The sequence below is a fragment of the Zootoca vivipara genome, chromosome 5 (genome assembly GCF_963506605.1).
Source record: "Zootoca vivipara chromosome 5, rZooViv1.1, whole genome shotgun sequence".
NCBI classification, from domain to species: domain Eukaryota; kingdom Metazoa; phylum Chordata; class Lepidosauria; order Squamata; family Lacertidae; genus Zootoca; species Zootoca vivipara.
This window is the reverse complement of record NC_083280.1, coordinates 96,713,516-96,726,834: the sequence shown is the minus strand read 5'-3', so window position 1 is coordinate 96,726,834 and position 13,319 is coordinate 96,713,516. Positions and strand designations below refer to the sequence as shown.

The following is a 13,319-nucleotide window of genomic DNA, read 5'->3' as shown; positions in this document are numbered from 1 at the left end:
TATTATTATTATTATTATTATTATTATTATTATTTCAGCACAACTTCAAGGCTGCCATAGGCCTTAGCCTTGATGCAAGCAGGGGGAGGGGGGGAAGCCTGCAAATCTCTGGAAAAAGCTGTAAAACATCTCCGAGCAAATGGGGGAAAGGGTGGTGGGGTGGGAGGAGGCAGGGGAACTAAGTTTTAGCTTGGCCTGTTTTAATAAAAACTGCAAGAGCGTGTAGCCACTCTCCCTTGACAGACTGTGTGGTATTTAAATTGTTCCCCACTGGGCAACACACAGCCTCCCACAACCCAAAGCTGTAGTCTTACATGTGATTAGCAGCTCCTGAAATTTGCATGTGTTTGCTGTTCCCAAACTTCATTGCTTTCTGTGGTGTGCCATGTCCCTGCACACTCACGAAATTTCCACATTCGTTTGCTTGACTTAACCACAGGCTTGAAAAATCTACATGGATTTTAAATCATCAACAGTCTTCTAATTTAAGTTTTAGAGACACACAAAAAAAAGGCAGCATGATAAAAGGGCAAGGAGCATGAAGCAGAGCATATGGAGCCTCAGTAAGAGTCTACCAAACAAGTCAAATGTTTTATTGTGCACGGGCCCATTCATTACACAGCCCCAGACCAGACATTTGCATTTTTTGAGAGGTGCATCTCATCAAGTTTCGATAAATCACAGCAGTCCTTCACAACGGTGCTGAAGCCCTTGTTTCTTAATATTCCTCCCTCTTTGTTTTTCTGAAAGCATACGCTCATCGCCTCTTTGAATCATTCTTCACCCCTGCATGAATTCCATTAAAGTTTACATTTTAATATGTTTCCAGCCCAAACATGAACTTTGGAGGCTTATTTATTTTCTGCTTCCGAGTGTGCTACCCTCTTTTATTGAGTGATACAAGGAGGGATAGATGCCTTGCTACATGCATTAAAAAAATACTGTAATTTATGAAATCTAATTTCAAGTGCTCTCCCCACTGATCAACATCCCCCTTAAGACCCTGAGACCTTTTTAAAAATAAACAGTAATTTTGAAAATCTAATTTCAAATATGCTATCTGCCGATTCTTTCCCCCACCCCCAAGACTTCCATGCTCCCTCTCTCCCCCTAAAATTGAATTTGCAAATGCATATCTACATGGATAGAGAGTGCCAAGATCTGACAGCACAATAAACCAAGCAAACTCTCTTTTCAACCAGAAGACAGAATCTTTCTGAAATGGACAAATGTAGTGCTGAATGGATGTTAGCCTCCCAAGGGAGACAACCTTCAGCTCTTTTGGAGGGTCTAGAAAGAAGAAAGAAGTTTAAAGACTGTGTTTTCCTCAAGGGAAAGGATTGCCTTAGCTGGCTGAAGGATTTCCCTAAGAAATACTTGGTTACTTTCCAAACAAGACCACACCAAGTCTTCTAAAGTTTCTATTTGAGCAGAAACTGCCACTTTTCTTGGGTTAGAAATTTAGCCTAACAACTACTGTATTCCCAACTGTATCAGTATTCATCTTTTTAATCTTTTTGTGGTTCTGCTCAGTGCCACTGTTTTCTCTGGGTGCTGCCTCCTCGCTGCCATTTCCTCCTCCCATCTATGGCTCCATCCAGTATACCCATGAGCTGCTCACATGAGTGATGATGATGCCTTGTTTGATTTGAAAACATCACTATCTAAAGTTACAATCTGGCAATACAATAATGCCACTCAGAGCATATGAGGGCAGTTGAAGGCACAGAATGGCAGTTTAAATGAATAAACTAACATTTTCACAAGGAGCACCAAAACTTTGTCAAAAAGACAAAATGTTGCTCAGCAGCCTCAAAAATGTTTCCAAAGAGTGGCGCGAAGTTTATTCTCAGTCCTACTCTCAAAGGAAAGAAGGAACGTCTGGTAATTTTCATGCATCAGGTATGCAGAGATCTTCCTATAGTGTGCTGCATAAACAGATCACTAAAACAGAACAGAGTGTTAGAAAGCAACCCTTGCCATTTCCAGTGTGGGCCAGTCCTGAATTTGGAAAAGTCATATTGTTTTTCCAAGGGACTTCACAGTACCATCATTCAACTTTAACATGGTTCTTACAGAAAAGAAAAGGCAGTGGAGCCTGGGTGTCTAAAGCTTCTAAATTTGTATCAGGACATCTAAATCTGTGCCTTTAGGGATTCTTGCCAGCTGGCACAAGTTAGATAAAAATGCACATGCCCTTTGAGAGGCAGATGGCTGCCCTTGCGCATTTTACACTGTGTGGATATCTATTTCCTTGGGGCGGGGGGAGTGGAGAAAAGAGGCCTCTGGACATAATACAAACAGAAGAAGAACAAGAAGAAACAAACTGGATATTCTGAGATGCCCCAACTTTAAAATTATGGGCAGTTTCTTCCATTTTATGGAAGTAAGGGGATTTGGAATATGCCTTATAGTGCGAGACATATCTATGGAGCTTCCTGAATCAGACCATCAGTCAATCCATCCTAGGACTGTATTCTCTGACGGGAGCTGCCTTCCATGGCCTCCTTCCTAACCCTGCCATCCTGACTACCTGGCGGTCTTGAGGACTTAACAGGGAGACTTCTGCACGCAATGCATCTGCTCTGTCATGGAGCCATGCTTCCCTCTTGCCCTGAAATAAAGATGCAACTCAAGTGGAATCTCTGGCTTCTGAGAGTACAGGTGAAACTCGGAAACTTAGAATATCGTCGAAAAGTGCATTTAGTTCAGTAATGCAACTTTTTATTTTTTATTTTTCTTTTGAGTTTTACAAATGCTTTCTTTTGGAAATTCCACAGTAATAAAACAAATAGTTACAATAATACAAAAATAAACAAAAATAAACATCGCTATTACATTTCATTAATTCCATTCCATTTATAATTGACCCGCCTAACGACAAATAATTACAATTACAACAAATAAAGGCTTGACATAACTTGCTTTGGATGTCATGCATCTATCTCATATATTGGTTTCACCTTTTAAGTTGCATTACTGAAATAAATGCACTTTTTGACGATATTCTAATTTTCCGAGTTTCACCTGTATCACGAGCTGAATTTTTAACAATGTCTAAGGTAACATCCATAGCATACATTTAAAGCATTACCATGCTGCTTTAATAGTCATGGAGAATCCCAGGAAGTGTAGTTTGTTAAGGGTGCTAAGCTCTCAGAGCTAAAATGCCCAGCCCCTTTAACATGACTGTTAAAAGTAGTGAAATAAATGTGTAGTGTGGATATGATATACCGGTAATAACAACCACATTTAGGCACCTTGGTTTCCATGGGGAAAGAAAGGCAGGAGACTGTGTGTATGTATGTATGTATGTATGTATGTATGTATGTATGTATGTATGTATGTATGTGTCACGGTGGCCGGAGTGGACTACTTCAGAGTAACGACGCCACGCAGCTCTGCATTTTATTCTTTTATTGGTGCTGCGTATTTACAGTGCTCAAGTCATTGCTATTTACACGGAGTGATGTGGTCAGTCGGTTTCAGAACCTCCTAATGGCTTTTGGCGCGTCTTTCTCCAGCACAAAAGCTTTGGCAGACCCATCCTCTTGCCCCTCCTCTTCCTGCGTAATTCTGGAGTTGGGGGGATGGGTCTTCCCCCCTTGCTTGCCCCTTCCTGTCCCACCTGGGACCCTGGCTCCTCTACCTTGCCTGAGCCTCGGACACGACTTCCTGCTTCCCCACTGGAATCGGAACTCTCCCTGCTTTCCCCTTTGCTCGGGGACGGGCTTGAACTCAGGAGGGGAGGGACTTCGCGATATCCCCTGTCCCTCACATCCACCCCCCTCCCAAGCTCTCCTTCACCCCTCCCCAGGCCCCCCCCATGTGTCGGTGACGACTGGAAGCCTAAGAACTCAGTGCTCTCCGAGCCCGTTGGTGTGAATACCTCCCCCCAGTCCTGCGAGCCCCCCCCTTCCGCCTGGGCGGACGGGAATCCCAAAAAGTCCGTGGCGTCAGAGCTGGTGGGGGTAAAAACGTTCTGCCACTCTGCTCCTTCCTCTGACTGGGTGGATCTCGGTGACACCCATACCTCATCCTCTGGTTCCTCAAACTCCGCTTCCCAGCGCCATGGTGAGCTGCTCTCCCGTGCCTCCTCCTCCTCCCCCTCCCTTTCCATGTGCCAGGGCTTGGGTCTGTGGGGAAAGAGGGCGTGAAATTCTTCCACCAAGAATTCCTCCTGTATCTGAGTGGCTGGGACCCATTCATTCTGGGACGGTGGAGCATCCTCCCATGCCATGAGGTACTCCAGTCCCCCCACCCCCCACCTTGAATCCAGGATGGCCGTGGCCTCATTGAGTTGCTCCCTGCCTTCCCTCTCCCCCCCTCCCTCGGGGGTTTGTTCGCTGTCTCGGAGCCTGCTGCTTTCCCTGTACGGCGACAGCAGCGATCTATGAAACACTGGATGCACCCTCATGTCCTCTGGCAGTGCCAGCCTGTATGCCACCGGGTTGACCTGTTGCGTGACCGTGAAGGGGCCCAGCCTTTTGGGTGCCAGCTTTTTGCACCTCCCTCTGGTGGGAAGGCCCTCCGAGGACAACCACACCTTGTCCCCCACCCTGATGACCTCCCCTAGTCGCCTGTGGCGATCTGCCCCCTTTTTGTACGCTTCCTTGGCCCTCTCCAAGTGTTCTCTGAGCTGCTGGTGCACCGTCTCCAGTTCCTCTGCCCAATCCTCAGCCTGTGGGCCCTCCTCCTCCTCCTCCCCCTCCCTCTCTGGGAAAGATCTGAGGTCGCGCCCGTAATTGGCCTTAAAGGGCGACACCCCTGTGGAGACGTGCACTGCATTGTTGTAGGCAAATTCTGCTAGTGGCAGGCGATCCACCCAGTCCGTTTGCCTCTGGCTGACGTAGCATCTCAGGTACTGCTGCAGAATGGCGTTGACCCTCTCCGCTTGTCCGTTGGTCTGCGGGTGTCTAGCCGTCGACAAGCTGACCTCCACCTGCAGGAGGTTCATGAGCCGCCGCCAGAACCTGGAAACAAATTGGCGGCCACGATCCGAAATAACCCTTAAAGGTAATCCATGCAGTCTGAAAACGTGATCAACAAACAGTTTGGCTGTCTCTTCTGCAGAGACTGCCCTGGCACACGGTATAAAGTGGCACATTTTGGACATGAGGTCCACCACCACCAACACTGCGGTCTTGCCCCGGGAAGAAGGCAGATCTGTGATGAAGTCCATGGACAGCACTTCCCACGGCCTGTGTGGCGTGGCTAAGGGCTCCAGCAACCCTGGTGGCGCTGCTCTGACCACCTTTGCCCGCTGGCAGGTGTCACAGCCCCGTACATAGTCTCGAACATCTTCCCTCACCCCTGGCCACCAGAAGTGTCTCATGACTAGGTGAGTGGTCTTGTCCCTTCCAAAATGCCCCGCCGTTGGGTTGTCGTGCATCTGTTTGAGGACCGTACGTCTGAGCTGGGTGGTGGGCAGGTACAGTGCCCCCTTGTAGAAAAGCAGCCCTCTGCGTTCTGCAAAGTCTTTTGCCTGCTCCCTCCCCCCTCTCAGTTCTCTGAAGATGCGGTTGGCAAAGTCATCCGCTGCCGTCAGTGCTGTGAGTTCTGCCTCGCTCACCACTGCTGCTCCGCAGGACCATGCCGACGGGGGGAAAATGTGCCTTGGGGCTGGTGGCTCCTCCTCCTCCATGTACTCTGGCTTGCGGGAGAGGGCATCCGCCCTGACGTTCTGCTCTCCCGGGATGTAGTGTATGGAGAAGTTGAAGTTCGAGAAGAACTCTGCCCACCGTATCTGCCGCTGGTTGAGCACCCTGGCAGTTCTCCAGAACTCCAGGTTCTTGTGGTCTGTGCACACCTGGATGGGGTGCTTGGCGCCCACCAGGAAGTGTCTCCAATGTTTGAACGCAGCGTGGATCGCAAGAAGTTCTTTGTCAAACACGGTGTAGTTGCGCTCGGGCTGTGTCAACTTCCTGGAGAAGAAGGCACAGGGTCTCCACTCCCTGTTGGCGTCCAGTTGCAACAAAATGGCGCCCACAGCTTTCTCAGAAGCATCTGTCTCAATGCGTAGGGGCGCGTCCTGGACCACGTGGAACAGGTTCTGGTCCGAGGCGAACACCCTCTTGAGGCTTTCGAACGCTGCTTGCGCCTCTGGTGTCCACCTGAACTTCTGCTTGCCTCTCAGGCAGTCAGTGATGGGAGCCGTAACGCGAGAGAAGTTCTTGATGAACTTCCTGTAGAAGTTGGCGAAGCCTAGTAGGCGTTGGGCATCTTTGCGCGTCCTGGGGCTGTGCCAGTCCAGGATGGCCTGCACCTTGTCCTTGTCCATCGCCAGCCCCTTGTCTGACAGCTTGTAGCCCAGGAAGTCCACCTCCTTGGTGTGAAACTTGCACTTCTCCAGCTTCACATACAGGTGGTTCTCCTTCAGGCGCTGCAACACTTCCCTGACATCTTTCACATGCTGCACTGGGTCATTGGAATAGATAAGGATGTCATCCAGAAAGACCAGGCAGTTCTTGAAGAGGAGGGACCCCAGGACGTGGTGCATGAAGGCCTGGAAGCAGGCTGAGCCCCCTTGCAACCCGAAGGGCATCACCAGATATTCAAAAGAGCCCAGAGGCGTGAACATCGTGGTCTTCCATTCATCGCCTTCCCGGATCCTGATCAAGTTGTACGCCCCCCTCAGGTCTAGCTTGGTGAAAATCTTGCCCCTGCGTGCTGCTGTCAGGAGATCATCCACTCTGGGCATGGGGAAAGCCACTGGCTCTGTCACCGAATTCAGCCGTCTAAAATCCACCACCAGGCGGCGCTGTTGCGTGTCTTTCTTGTCAACCCAGAAGACCGGGCTGCCCCCCGCTGCCTTGCTTTCTCTGATGAACCCCCTCTTGAGGTTCTTGTCGATGAAAGCGCGCAGATCCTCCAGTTCCTGGTCTGACATGGCGTACAGCTTGGCTGGGGGTATAGTTGCCCCTGGCACCAGGTTGATCTGGCAGTCAAAAGGCCTGTGTGGGGGTAGGTGGTCGGACTCCGCTTCGCTGAAGACCTCCTGCAGGTCCCAGTACGGCTTGGGTATCGCCTCACCCCCTTTGACGTGCATGGTGGCCACCGTGGCTATCGGAGGCCCCTCCCCTGGTTGGTGCTGCATGCAATGTTCCAGGCAAAAGTCCGATCCAAAAGTGATGCATCTCTGGTGCCAACTGATGGAGGGGTCGTGGCGCGCCAGCCAGCTCATGCCCAAGACGATGGGGGGGTCTGAGATGGTGGTGACGTTGAATGCCAGTGTCTCTGAGTGCCTTCCCACCGTCATTCTCATGGGGGGGGTTTGATGAGTGATGGCCCCCCCCAGCAGCTCTCTGCCGTCAATGGTTGCCACGTGAAGGGGAAAATCCAGCTGCAGAAGCTGGATCTGGTGCTCTTCTGCAAAGTTTCTCGAGAAGAAGTTCGCTGAGGCACCACTGTCAATTAAGGCAAGGACTGTCAGGGGATAGCCATTTGGGAGCGTTAGCGTGACTTCTAGAACCACTCCTGCTCTGGGAGGGGTGGGCTGGCTCTGCTCCTCTCTGTGCGGGTGGGTGGGCTGGGGCTGTTGTCTGCTGACTGTGCCTGGCTGCTGCCCCTTGTCTCCTGCAGCCAGGCTTTCCCGTTTCCCTGCTGTGGTGCTGCGTCAGTGGGGGAGGGCACCACCGTTCCCGCCCTTCCTTGCCACTCCCTGCGATGTGGGCAGTCTCTGACGAGATGCTGGGGTGAGTTGCAGAGAAAGCAATTCCCGCCCTTTCCCTCCTTGCGTCTTGGCGCCGCTGGGGTTTGAAAAGCCCGCGCGCGCGCGCTATCAATCTGCATGGGTTCCTGGTCCTGGCTGGCCCCAGGCGTGGCTTGAAAGGGTTGTTGGGGGAGTGGTTTCTCCTGCGACCGTGGGAACCAAGCCCGCTTTGCGCGCGTTGCTTGTTTGTCGCTCCACCGGGATTCCTGTCTCACCCCCACCGCCAGAGCCGCTTTGCTCAGCTGATCCATATCACTGGGCTTTGGACCTCTCGAGAGCTCATCCTTCACCTCCTCATGCAACCCCAAGTAGAACGCCGCTTGCATTGGGGGGGACCCCAGTTCCCACCCCAATCTGTGCACCAGCATGGTGAATTTCGCCCAATACGCGCGAACTGTCATATTTCCTTGGCGTAAATTATGAAGTTCCTCCTTAGTCTGGTCCATATGACTATCGGACGAATACATCGTTTTCAAACCTTCTAGAAATAGTTTGACATTCTTCATGCAAGGATTCCTTGTTGCAATTAACGGTCTTAGCCACTCCCTGGCTGCCCCGGTAAGGTGCTCCACAATAAACGCTACTCTGTGCTCATCATCAGGGAACTCATCGTGGTGCAGCTCAAGAGCATACACAATCTCAGTCTCAAAGCCTTGAAATTCCTTCGGGTCTCCATTGAACTTGCTAACTAGGGTCCCAGCTCTCCTTCCTGGCAGCACTTGGACTTGGGGTGCCCCTCCCGCCTTGTTTTTCTCTGCATCCAGCTTGTTTTGGAGGTCTACCGCCACCGCCCTTAATTGCTGCTCTTTTTCCTGAAGCTCTCTCACCTGTTCCGCAAGTTGTAGCCGGTCGTCCTGGACCTTCTTAGTCTCCTCTTTAGCTGCCTTCAATTCTCCCTGCGCCTGCAGCGACAGCTGCTGCAGTTCTAGCTGGGCTTGCTCCGCGATCTGCCGCCACTTCTCCGCCTCTGACACGCTCATCCCGGCCACTCCAAAGTAGCCCAAAAATGATTAGGAGGTTGCTGTCACGGTGGCCGGAGTGGACTACTTCAGAGTAACGACGCCACGCAGCTCTGCATTTTATTCTTTTATTGGTGCTGCGTATTTACAGTGCTCAAGTCATTGCTATTTACACGGAGTGATGTGGTCAGTCGGTTTCAGAACCTCCTAATGGCTTTTGGCGCGTCTTTCTCCAGCACAAAAGCTTTGGCAGACCCATCCTCTTGCCCCTCCTCTTCCTGCGTAATTCTGGAGTTGGGGGGATGGGTCTTCCCCCCTTGCTTGCCCCTTCCTGTCCCACCTGGGACCCTGGCTCCTCTACCTTGCCTGAGCCTCGGACACGACTTCCTGCTTCCCCACTGGAATCGGAACTCTCCCTGCTTTCCCCTTTGCTCGGGGACGGGCTTGAACTCAGGAGGGGAGGGACTTCGCGATATCCCCTGTCCCTCACAGTATGTATGTGAAATCCCAATTTCTGAACAGAAATAGTTGGAATACAGGTACAGCACCTGTCTTTTTCAAGGAGGCATCATGGCCTGCCCTTTAAGATATGTGGGGAACAGGCCAGCCATCGCCCAGTGGTAGGGAGGGCACACACTTTCAATGCAGAAGGCCTCAGGTACATTACTTGAGGCCTGCTAATTAAAAGAAATCCTCAGCAGCAGGGCTAGGAAGATGTCCACCAGGGAACCTTGCAGAACTTTGTATAAAGGCCAAAGGACATATGGCATTGACATTCATTGCTTGGCATTGTGTGCATCTGTTGTAGCTGTAAGAAGCAGGATTGAGCATGGTGTGAGAGCGGAGGAGGAAGGGGGATGTCATGGTTATTGCTCCCTTACTGCTACCTTACACGGGAGAAGAGCTTCCGTAAGTGCAAATGGCATCTTCCCTCCTGTACTAAATAGCAGCTTGAGGCGTGAGAGGGCAGTTTCCATCAGAAGGAAAGGACGAAAAACCTCTCCCCACACGAGTTTAAGGTCATGTCTAGCTTAGCCTTAAGGCAAAGATAGTGCCAAAGATTTCCACTAGCCTAATCCAAATGTTGGGACACGGGTGGCGCTGTGGGCTAAACCACTGAGCTTGCCGATCAGAAGGTTGCTGGTTCGAATCCCTGCCATTCGGTCCCTGCTCTTGCCAACCTAGCAGTTCGAAAGCATGTCAAAGTGCAAGTAGATACATAGGAACCGCTCCAGCGGGAAGGTAAACGGCGTTCCCATGCGCTGCTCTGGTTCACCAGGAGTGGCTTAGTCATGCTGGTCACATGACCTGGAAGCTGTACACCAGCTCCCTCGACCTATAGAGCGAGATGAGCGCCGCAACCCAAGAGTCTGCGACTGGACCTAATGGTCAGGGTTCTCTTTACCTTTTAATACCAAATTGGTAAAGTTGATGTATGTATTATGTCTTAGAGACCAACTAAGTTTGTCATAGGTATGAGCAAAATAAAAAAATTCCTTCAGTAGCACCTTAAAGACCAACTAAGTTTTTATTTTGGTATGAGCTTTTGTGTGCATGCACACTTCTTCAGATACATTGAAACAGAAGTCACCAGACGTTTATATATAGTGAGAGGCACTATATATAAGTGTCTGGTGACTTCTGTTTCAGGGTATCTGAAGAAGTGTGCATGCACACGAAAGCTCATACCAATGACAAACTTAGTTGGTCTCTAAGGTGCTGCTGGAAGGATTTTTTTTTATTTTGTTTCAACTACGTCAGACCAACACGCCTACCTACCTGTAACTGTATTATGTCTGTCTGACTTAAGTATACATTCTCATTTTATAAAATAACAACAGAAAACATGGGAATAAAAGAATACAGTACCAAGCAAAACCAAGGGGTGAATTTTTTTAAAGAAAAAAAAGAAAAATTATCAGCCTGGGGTAGGGAGACATTACAATGAACAAAAGAGGTGACTAATGGAGGGCCATGTGGAATTGAAGCTTTAGCAAGCCATTGCAATGGAGGCCACACAAAAAAGAAAAAAGAAAAGAAAGGGATGAGCAGTAGATAATGCAAGCCCTGTCAATAGCAGTAAAGTGTAGAATGCAGAAGACAGGAAGAAAGAATGGTCCACTTCAGGACAACAATGGGAGCATCAGCCCAAAGGCTAAGCAGCGTGCAAGGCAACCAACCAGCTCTCCTTCCAAAAGCAGTAATGGAGAGCAACATTGCAGAAACAGATAAAATAATCCTGGAACTCTCTGGAATTTTTATGTGCATCTGAGTGGGCAGAGGTGGTAAATAAACGTTTTCTTGGGTCGTCTGCTTTTTTATTTGTCTTAGAAAGCCCTGAGATGGGACAATGGTATGGTAGTAGTCATATAAATACCTGGGGGAGGGGTGTGATTAGAGATTTTTTTTTCTCGTAAATACTCAGTAACAAAACAAAAAGCAAGAAAAGAATGCTGTAAGAATATTGCTTTGTTTTGTTCTTGTTCTTATTATATATTTTTATGCTGCGAACTGACCTGAGATCTACGGATGAAGAGGAGTATACAATTTTAATAGAACAAAACAAAAAATAAACAACGGCTCTAAAGGACAATATCAGCACCAGGAGCCAATATTTATTAATGCTACAGTAGTCCAGTGCTTTCCTAAAGTGCTTTCAGTCTCTTACTTTGTTTGGAGCTCTGTTGAGCAGTGAACTCAAGTACATGCATTTTGGATCTTCAAAATAGGGATGTTCTATGGAAACTTTGCCCTCTGAGCTCAGTTGCTGCTTCCTTGTTTATTGTAGGGTTGAGACATACATCAACTTATTTAATAAAAATTAAAAAAGGAAAAAAGAGAAAGACATACATCAATTTAAAGATGCCATTGTAAATGTGAATGGGAACTAATTAGTTAACTTCTACTACTTTTTATATCTTAGCTGAAAAAATAAAATGCGATTTGCCTCTAATTCTGTTCCCTGCTAATCAGCAAACACACACTGATCGCCAAAGAAGATTTCTAATGTACCAACAGCACATTTGCACTCGTGCTCTTGAGCTTTTTTTCTTCTCTTTTTTTGATGCCTGGTGTAAAATTAACTCATTACATTAACTAATGGTGTGTACATAAAAAACCTATCCACAGTTACACAAAATCTATATCCACTGAACTGCTAGTCATAACAAAGAGCTGAGTCAGAAGGGAAGCATGCCTGCGGCATTAAATCAAGCATTCAGAAAGAGGTATTTGCTCTTTGACAAACTGGCTTTGCAAACTCTCTGCCTCTCATCGCAAAGTTTGTCTTTGTGACTTTTGATACAAGGAATAAAACCTAAGAGCAAGTGAAGGGAATGGAGACACTTTGATTAGCAGAAAGTGAATCATAATAAGGAGATTTTTGCAGAGACTCAGATGCAAATACCCACAGTTGTAGATTGAAACATAAAGCTTGCTCTTCTGTACCCAATAAGGTGCATTCTAACCAATTCACAAGGAAGGCAGAGAAAAACAGAACAGGCCATTTCTGCTCCTGCTGAAATTAATTAAAGTCCAGTGCTACCACCAGTCCACACAATGGATGCATTAATATGTATATTTTGGTTTCTCTCAGTTTATCATTTTCCATCTTATGTTCATGTCTCCAGATATTCACATCAGTTTGTGTTTTCTTAAAAGCCCTCATGAAAAGTCATCAGCAGTGTAGTATGAATTTTCTAACAACATACACACCTTTGTCAAGCGATTTCCCTTGATATTTGTCACACTTTTGCATGTTATTTTCACTAATATGTGCACATATGCAGACTTTACTATGCATTTTTGTACACTTTACTTGACTGGAGAACCACATTGCAAAATTCAGAGAAATGATATTTTCAAAGGAAAATGTGTTTCAGATAGCATATCATTTCAAAAGGTGTGATTTATGTAAATAAACTCACTTTTAAATGCAAAGTGAATAATTTTTTTCTTCCATCCCTAGTCTATACTTAGTGCTTCAAAAGCCATTGCTGTAATTAGGGATGGATAAATCAGGTCTATTTCTGGTCCATGTCGCCTATTCATGTGCTCATTCATAAGTCCATTCTGTCCTATTTCCAAATTAATCTTTGACTTTATTGTGTTTTTTTCAAGAAATCCACATGAAGATACAGATTTAAACACAAAATACATATTTAAATATGTGTTTAAATCTCAATGTATGTATTCCTAAACATAGTTTATCCCCAAACACACATTTTAAATACTACTTGGTATTTTTTTAAAGTATGTATTCTTGGTACTTTTTTTGTTTGCCAGGAACTGCCATGCAAAATTTGGAGAAGCATGAAATCTAAACGATAATCATGTTACAATCTTCACATCCGAGCTGCCAAGCATCCGATTGGAACATGGGGTGGAATTCAATGTGGCACTAAGCAGATTGTCCATGAGCACAAGGATTTCTGCTTGCCCAATGGAATGTTCTCCCCCGTCCTTCAACTTACACTGTTTATTGGGTCCTCCTGACCCTCCAGAGCAAATTTAGGGGAGGCATGGGGGTCACATGGGGGAGAGAGGAAGAGCCCTGTGGCACTTAGTGGGTGACCTTGCTCTGGCTTCCATGAGCTGAACAGATTAGTTGAATACAGCCCATAATTCTGTGGATCAGGCGAGTTCACCTT

General features: G+C 47.6%; 1 protein-coding gene across 8 annotated transcripts in view; it reads right to left on the bottom strand.

Moving 5' to 3' along the window:
- Positions 1-13,319, bottom strand: part of PHF21B (PHD finger protein 21B) — a 186,912-nt gene that overhangs the window by 77,876 nt on the left and 95,717 nt on the right. The window lies entirely within an intron of this gene.